Consider the following 9,539-nt stretch of genomic DNA (forward strand, 5'->3'; position numbering starts at 1 on the left):
CGGTGAGGCAGGCTGTCCCCCTGCAGCCCAGGGAGGTCCACGGGGGAGCAGCCTGTGGAGGACCCCACACCGGAGCAGGGGGATGCCCAAAAGAGGCTGGGACCCCGTGGGAAGCCTGCACTGGAACAGGCTCCTGGCAGGACCTGTGGCCCCGTGGACAGAGGAGCCCACGCTGGAGCAGGTTTGCTGGCAGGACTTGTGACCCCGTGGGGGACCCACGCTGGAGCGGTCTGTGCCTGAAGGACTGCAGCCCGTGGAAGGGACCCACGCTAGAGCAGTTTGTGGAGGACTGTCTCCTGTAGGAGGGACCCCACGCTGGAGCAGGGGAAGAGTGTGAGGAGTCCTCCCTCTGAAGAGGATGAAGCAGCAGAGATAACACATGATGAACTAACCATAACCCCCATTCCCTGTCCCCCTGTGCCGCTGAGGGGGGTAGGTAGAGAGTCTGGGAGCTAAGCTGTGCCTGGGAAGAAGGGAGGGGTGGAGGGAAGGTGGTTTGAGATTTGATTGTATTTCTCATTACCCTACTCTGGTTGATTAGCAATAAATTTAATTTTCCCCAAGTTGAGTCTGTTTTGCCCACAACAGTAATTGTTTGAGTCATCTCTCCCTGTCCTTATCTCGACCCTCGAGCCCTTTTTTATATTTTCTCTCTCCTGGCCAGCTGAGGAAGGGGACTGATAGAACAGCTTTGGTGGGCACCTGGCATCCAGCCAGGGTTAACCCACCACAAATACTTAATCAAAAAATCCAGCATGTAGCTAGTGTGAGAAATTTGTGTAATTCTGACAAAATTGTAAGCCATCAACAGACAATTACCTCAGGAAGCACAGGACAACAGTAGCGGGAGGCAAGGGGAGTGCTTAAATCCCCCTGGAAATAGCACCGATACCTACAAAGTCACAGAAATCACTGCTAGCAGAGAAGTCAACACTTGTTTTATTTCCACCCAAGCCAAATCCCATCCTGAACACACAGTAATGCATTTATAACTAGCTGTGTTCACAGAAGGAACTTGGATGGGCTCCCCATCTCACCGAAATGTATGGATATTTTCCACTTACGTGCACAAGGCCAAGATTTCATTCCTGGGAATTGGTGACACCAGAACACTGAACACAAGAATAAATTGCATCTGTGCTTCCAAAATAAACAACAGCACAATACCTTCCAGCTGAAATGATTTGGCCTGCACCCCACTGGACTTCTGCCTTCAATACCAGGGCCAAAAGCTGTGTTAGCTGGTAAAGATTTCTTGGCTCTTGGTGTGGATTAAAAAAAAAAAAGTTTGCTACACTGCCGAGGGAACTGCTCCACAGCTGCACGTGGCATTTCCAAGCAGACGTGCGAGACAGGCACAACAATATTTGGACCACAACTGGCATTTCTGTGCAAGCATCAGAAGAGGATGGGGTAAAACCATACCAGCAGCAGCACCGAGGTACAGCCAGGAGAGGTCAAGCACCTGGATAGGCCCAAGGGAAAGGAACATACATGGCATCGCTTTGGGGAGAAGATAGCTTGGACATGCGCTCCAAAAGATTCGTCATATCCATTAATGCCAGGTAGTTCAGGGCAGTACGTTTACACTGAAGCAGTACAGGTATCACCAGATTTTATTTTTCTTTATGAATCAGGTCACAAAGCCCAAAGGTTTTGATTTTAAATGTTAAGAACTAGTACTCCTAGGACAATTACATAATCTTCAAGCTCATGTCCTGACAACAAGTTATTGGGAGTAGTTTTAAGACTTAACTTCATCGATCTGGAAATGGGAGTATGTAAGAAATACGAGAATGCATAGAGACCAAAGACTGTGCCCATGGTGCACATTCCTGCGCTGGTATCTCCAAGAAGCTCCACAGAGTCCAGCTGTCCCATTTGCACCACATTTGCATACTGCTAAACCTGACCTGCATGTCTGCCACAGACTTACCTTTAGAAGCCAGGACATTTTCTATTCCTTTCCTCCCTCAAAACAAATGTTTCCAAGATTCTCGTCTTCCTGCCTTTTTCCTTGAAAACATTAGCATTCGGGCTACTCCTGCAGAGACAGCACCCCGAGGCTGGGCACACCAGTGCCGGCTGCCAGGGTTGCTGTTCCCAATGCCTGCTCCCCATGTTCTGCTCTCACATTTAAGACTCAGTGCTTCATTAGACATAATGACATGAGGGAATCTTCCTTCCAGGTGAATTTGCTGGAGATACTTAGGCATGGTTCATTTGCTGGGGATTTGTCTTTTTCCACAAGTAAGCTGCAACACCTGTATATAGCTACATACAACTAATTATGACTTAATTCATACCATGCCAGTGTCCACATGCCAGTGTCCACATGCCAAATCTATACAACTCTTACACTGTTTTTTAGACCATGCATCCCAACTCTCTTAACAGCTTTTCCTTCATTTCACAGGGTAAAGCTTCCCTTAAAAATTAAGCTAATATAACCCGCAAGTTTGTTTGATAACCTTTGGCTGTCAAACACAACATGTTCCCCAGACAGCAGGCTGTGCCATGTAATACACAGCAGAATATGCGCTCTGTGTACTTAGCAAGTCATTGCACTTACAACTAAAGAACTGTGCACCACTAGAACTGAAAAGTACTGAAATGGAGATACATTTAGTTGATGAAATCATACCATCTGATCATATTTTATGTTCAGCTTTTACTTCTGCTTTCAGCACTACTCAATAACATCCAAGCAGTAAAGTCCCCTTAAAAGTGAGCATAAAAGCTTTTGTGAGCCTTACATCTCCTGCTCCATTCTGTATGTACATGACTGGTTAGCATATTGTGTGGCAGCAAACCTTGGACTGCTCATTTAGGATAATGAGGGCAGGTTTAACAATTTGGACAAAGCTCAGCAAATTTCCCATTAACAGTGGCAGGAAGAAGGAAGGGATAAGAATGTGCAAGACACCCAAAAAGGCAGAAACACACTTGAAACACACTTGATAAATCTGTGATTTCAGGCAAAGATACTAAAGTTTCTATTTTAAAATTTTACTTGTATCCTGAAGAGTAATTGGTGGACTTAAATTTAAATAGCTGGTTTTGAAAAGAAATGGAAGCAGTTGCGCTTAGCTATTGCCATTGCAAAAATCTATTCTGAATAACATCACAGAAAATTTCTAAGATGTGCGGCTCATTTCAATGCCAAATTGCAGCTGAAAGACTCAAAACTAATCAACGGACTGTGAGAAACCTGACTCACGATTTAAAGCCCCAATTTAATTTACACCAACATAATGTTACTGATTTCAGTAGAGGTACTTCTTATTTACAAGGCTATAAGAACTTAAAATCTGAAACGTCAACAATGAGAGGCCTTCAAAGTAGAAAGCATCCATCTGCTACAGAAAAAAACCCTTTAGAATCTAATTTTAGACTTGCAAAGTTTTTTTTCCAGTTATACTGCATGTGTTTCTAAAGCACTCCCAAGAACACAGCACTGGTGTTACTATATACATTGAAGGCCAGATTCACAGACCTTGGTTTGCATTATACCTGCAGCCACCTGTTCTGGAGGTGACACTCCCACCAGTAAATAGTGTTTCTGCTGTCAAGTTTCCTTCAGACAGTTACCCAGGAACAGCCCTAACTCCTACCAGAGCTGCAGTAGTAGGAGCTGCTGATTCAGCATGTTTTCCAGCTGCCCTATAAGATTCCTGTCCCACCTGGAAATGTCTTCTGGCTCCCTCAACTTAGTACAAGATTTAAAAGCACCGCTGTCCCCAGCACCATTTTCTTCGCCAGGGCATGTGGTAGAACAGACGCTAGGAAAAAACAGAGCTCATGTGAGCTGTTCGACTAGACTAGTGTGATTCAAAAGCCCATGAACCAGGATTTCTAACTGGAAGTTTCCTGCTTGTACTACCACAGCCAGAGCATCCTTGCGAGAATTTTAAATTTTTTTTTTCCTTCTAACAATCTTGGCTCATAATTGGCAATAAGGTTTTATGAGCCGAGAGACAGAGGGCAAGATGTTTAAGTTTCCTCAAAAATCTCTAAAGCAAATGAGCATGCTTTTGACTGTACCGATTTCCAAGAAAATTTGTCTTCACTTTAACCCAAGGACTAACCAGTTCATCCTCATTTCTATAAGAGATTCAGAGAGCAAAACCAAACATTATAGTCATGTTATAACTTTCAAAGGACTTTGAATATGGCTAACAGTTCACCATTTTCCCCAAGTATGTTTTTCATGAATTTAAACAGAAAGAGATCTGTTAATATATCTTCTATAGATGGGCAAACCTAGCCTCATATATGTGACACTAAAGGTAACAGTAGAAAATAAGACTACATGCCACACTGCAAATTTTATTCTGGTCAGAAAACACAAGGCATTTTAATCCATGAGAAGACATGCATAAAAATCATAGGACTATTCAGAGTATGATAGATTCAATACATAAAAGCAGGTTTTAAACTTCATGAATGTTCACCTTAGTGTTCACGATGCGTTGGCAAACATGGATTTAGTTTTTCCTTCCACATCAGCCAAAGCTGAAGTGCACACAGAGTATCATGAACCTAGAGGGACTCTTTTTTTTTTAATCTAAACATTTTAGCTCCTACGTTTTCACAGTTTAAACACAAAGAAACCAGTGACAGGCTCACTCCTAGAATACACTAGAGTGTGATTAAGCCTACTCCTTTTGGAGAAAGCAGCATGATTTGATGTTGTGAAGATCTGGTATTTTTTTTCAGTTCAATGCCAAGAGTCACTTTTTAGTTATATTAACCTTAAACCAGCAAGCCATTTTTAGTTTCAAAGCAAGTTTTGTTAATCTTAGCTAAATGCACTTACTATCTGAAGATTCACAAGTACCAGAGCAGATAATAAAACACGTTTTTAATCTTTTAATAAGATACATACAGAGAAAATATAAACATACCATTCCTGTAAGGTACACAGCATAAAACAGCTTTGAAGAGAATTCTGGTAGAAAACTGTGTTCTATTTCAGGCTTGCCTAAGTCAGTCAGGGGAATTTGTCCAGCACCCCTCACTTTGAACTCAGAGAAAGCTCTGACTCACTCCTTTGTAATACTTTCTAGTATAAGGAGGTTCATAGGGTCAACTTTTATGCCTGATCTTGTGGAACATTCCTCAATACCTCCAACTCCAGCAGCTTTAAACATGCCAAAATACAGACTGCAAAACTCTAGCAGCAACATTTAAACATGCAGAAACTGAATTACAGGCTAAGTAATTCCAGTAGTGCTCCTAACTTCTATCAGTTATACCTAGACCTCTTCATAAATTGCACTGAGAAAAAAACCAAGACCAAGTGTTTCAAAGCTTGCAATTTAAGTGGGCAATTTTTTTAAAAACAAAGTTTTATGTTCTTCTTTGCCTCTGACACTGAAAAAAAGTAAAATTGTTCCATTAGGTTAGTATTAAATGCATATTTAAGTTTGATAAAAACCTTACTGCTAAACTAATCTTCCTTCTTGAGTTTCTTCAGCTTTGTTCTACAAAAAAGAAAGAATTAAGGTGAAGGAGTTTTGTTTTCCTTTTATACTGCCTTTAAATTAAAACAAAAGGGGGGGGGGGGAATGTAACAGCTTTCAGAAAATAAAGTAGCACCATGAATTAAAACTTGAGATGAAGAAATACAGTTTTCAATAACCAATTTTACAGCAATAAAAAAGCCTTTGACTTAGTAAAACAATATTGATATATTCAACTAGAAATTAATTAAGAAATCATCATCAAATCCTTAAATGCATTCTAAGGCCCTCTGGACTTTATGTAGACTTAGGACTGATGGGGGGGTGCAGTAAAGAAATCTCAGTTTTTGTGAATTATGTCCAGTCTGGTACAAACCTGAAGACAAAAAAAAAGGGTACTTAACACATGCTTTCAACATCCATCTGTAAATATTAAAACATGCATCAAGTACAGAAATCAAAGATTTTTGCAATACAGGGGAACATTAAAAGTGATACCTGAGGTCAGTGTGTGTTTCTGCTAAGAACCAGATGCAACAGATTGGCTCCTTGTACATGAAAAGGAAGTACAACTCTGTTGACTAGAAACATACACAATTAAAGTGAGAAACACAGCAAAATAGAGAGGGTATGAAAAATGAGATCTATAGCCTTAACAATAACTGAATCACAACCCATGATTTAAGTATCCATATGTATTTTCTACAGTGAAAATAGCTATGAAGGAATGCCTGTTTCTACAGCCTTGGTAAACTAAGATTTGGACATACTTGGATACTTCTAATGAGACTGCATCTTGCCTTCCTTTTGTTTAGAAGTCATACAGACAGAAAAGACTCCAGCAATACCTTCCAGTGAGATTTTGCTATAGAAACATTTCAATGAAAAGTCAGTTTTCTAACCCATGCAGCTTGTCAGACACTTGTTGCTAGATGCTGTGACGTTGTAAAACATATTTAAAGCATAGTATCACATACCTTGCCAAATTTCTATGTATACATCCCAGAGGACAGGTTCTAGATTGTTTCTTAAAAGGCTACAACGCAAAAAGATGCCAGAATGAATGCTCTCAAAGTCAACGTGAACACAACATCACCTTGTACACTGATCTTAAATCTTCTTCAAAATGCAACATATATTCAGCAATATCTATTAGTCCTTTGACCTGAGGTATTGACCGTTTCAAAATACATTACAATACACATGAACAGCTGTTACGCTTCTAGAACAAGATCTTGTTATATGCATACTACAAGATTACAGTAATTTGCTCACTTTGGAAAATGTCCCTTTTAAGCGATCTGAGAGATGTTTCATGGACTTTCACATCCTTATTCCATGGAGTACATAAATCCAAGTAGGAGGCAAGATTCATCTAGGAATAGTATCCTAGAAACGTTCACATTTTATTTTCCTTAAAGTCTGTCTGAAATTAGTCATGTTTTTAGATAGTCAAATACAACACAAATTGCTCCTACAAAACCGTAGCATATACCTGCAAATGAAAGAAGCCCTAATTCACACCAAGATAGCAAGAGTTCAGAAAATAACATTGGACCTCAGCCTTCTCAGAATATTTGCAAATGTACAGGACAGATTTATTCTCCACAGAACACAAGCTTTGCACTTAAAGCAAGCAGCAAGGCATACATTTTTCCAGCATTTGGCTGTACAACAGTGATCTGGTACAGCAGCTGTAGCAGCAGCTCCAAGAGGCTGATTCCATTTTTACAGTCTAAGGTGTATCCGTGTAGCCTCCTTGTGCTTTCAGGTACAAGTAAAACTCAAGTAGAAATGGTTCTACACAGGTATATTGCAAAATTAAATAGTCCTTTTAATAGCTAAAAGGGTTATTTTCCTCACAGTCAGTACCCAAGTTGGAAGTTTTGAACTAAGCAATAAATCTTATCAATTGGTCTTTCCCATCATGCTTGAAAACCCAACATTAAAGGAAACAAATCATTTGTGGAATGGAAAAGATCTGCTTCACTGAAAGGACCAAAGAAACCACAAAGAGCATTTCTCATGGAACAGACCCCAATAATAATTCTCCATTTAATTAAGGTCAAAGAACTAGCTACTCAAATGGAGGACAGCGGCTTTTCATCATCACCTGTGATATTTAAACTTCTACAGAGTTGGCTCTAGTAAGTCAATTTCCATGTAGGAAATGTAAGCATTATTCAGTGTTTCATGTGGTAGACTTGTGATTCTTACTGAATTCCTACCCACCCCTGCTCCACAAATTATACATTTAAAGAACAGGAAAACATTCAACAAGCAGCTGTGCGTATCTCAAACTACTTTGATTATACAAACAAAAGGGTCAATGCAGGCAAACAATAGAATGCCAAGCTAAGGAGGTCTAAATTAAGCAACATTCTACAAATTCAGACACTTAACGCAATTTGCTCCTTTAAGTTTTCTTTATCTGTTTAGTCAGCTTAGGTATTCTAGCTTGGCTACTTAATGTGCATCTATTTTCTCAGGAACCAAAAAGAAAATGGCCAAAGGTTACATGTTTTCTATTTTTTGTAATTTTAAAGCAACATTATTTTAAGCAGGGAGATAAAGCAAGTTTGTGTCTGAACAGTCACAATCCTCTGGATACTGCTGCGGAATCTGCCTAAGCCTGTCATGATTTTAAATGTGTTTGACAATAAGACTTGGCACTGATGCTGCTGCATCATGCACACTAGTCTCACCATTTCCCCCTTTCCTCCTCCTCCCTTCCCTGCGAGTGGCTGGGAAAGACAGCTGCCGAGTATCTGGGATCAGTGAGAACCCAGGTTCATGCAAAGAATAGCGACTGATCCCTTGTTTTCAAAGGGAAATATTCAAATGCTATCACCCATCATTACAGAAAAGTCAGCTTACACGGAATTCCCTGACACAACTCCATTAAGTGGTTTTCTTCTAGACAAAAAAATACCATGCACACAACTCTGGTGTCTTACTGACAGCTTGAATACTACGATACAAGGTAAAGCAATGTTTCTTCCCACCGTGTATCAGGAATACTTTAATAACCAAGAAGATTCAGATCAACTTTAATCAAAGCGTGAGTGGCTGTGTATTTAAGCAAGAATAACTTGTATTCAAATAATCATTACTGATGTCAAATTAACTTTGAGTCGTTACCCTTTAAATGTCAGTGAGCAGAGCATGTCATTCACATCCATGATCTAGATCAGCATACATCCCCAGAAAGGTGACAGAATCAGTGTTCGCTCATCAACATAAAAGTCCTGTTTCTTCTTAAAGTAAAACATTCAGTAAACATTTCAGCAGTCTTTGGTTTGAAGTGATGGTAAAGGTGGGGGTGGGATTTTATCCATGTGACACTGAAACACAAATATCTTTACAGTTTTAAAGAAATCGACTGGATTAACGAAAGTTGGCTGAAATGAAACACGACAAAGACCCTCCCAGCAACTATTGCCTTGCAGTTGCCTTTTTATGAACAGAAACATTACATAGTGAAACCCTTAAATCTACCAACAATGAACAGGCACCACATATGATCAGAACAAATAAATTTTCACTCAGTTTCAAAAGAACAACTTCTTTTTGCTATTACAGCAGCAATCCAGATCCCAAACTGTATCTATTTATGAAGATTCAAGTTGGAACAAGGCAGTTCGTTACAAACCCCCATCCACTTTTTTTGAAGTATACTGAATAAAGATTGCCTGTACCTTGCAATGTAAGAACAGTGCAACAAAATCTTTTATTGCTGACCAGGAAACAGTTCCACGTGATTAAAACAAAGACTTGTGCCCTTGTTCAAAAACAGTCAGATAATTACGAAGTATCAGACACTAATCATGTCCATACAGTTTAAGTCTGCTTCCTTGTGTACAAACACAAGAAAAACAAATCACTAATTTTCTGCAAAACTAAGTCTTATTCACTGTGAGACTTTTTTGGCGAGTGAAATGAAGGAAATGGTTCTGATACAGTGAATAGCTGTCTCATGAAGTTATCTTAGTAAGGAAGCAGGTTCTGCAGCGAGAGTATGTCTGAAAACTGTTTAAAAATATACACAAGGAGGCAGGACTGATGAAAAGCTAC

Source organism: Haliaeetus albicilla, chromosome 11, assembly GCF_947461875.1.
Source record: "Haliaeetus albicilla chromosome 11, bHalAlb1.1, whole genome shotgun sequence".
NCBI classification, from domain to species: Eukaryota; Metazoa; Chordata; class Aves; order Accipitriformes; family Accipitridae; genus Haliaeetus; species Haliaeetus albicilla.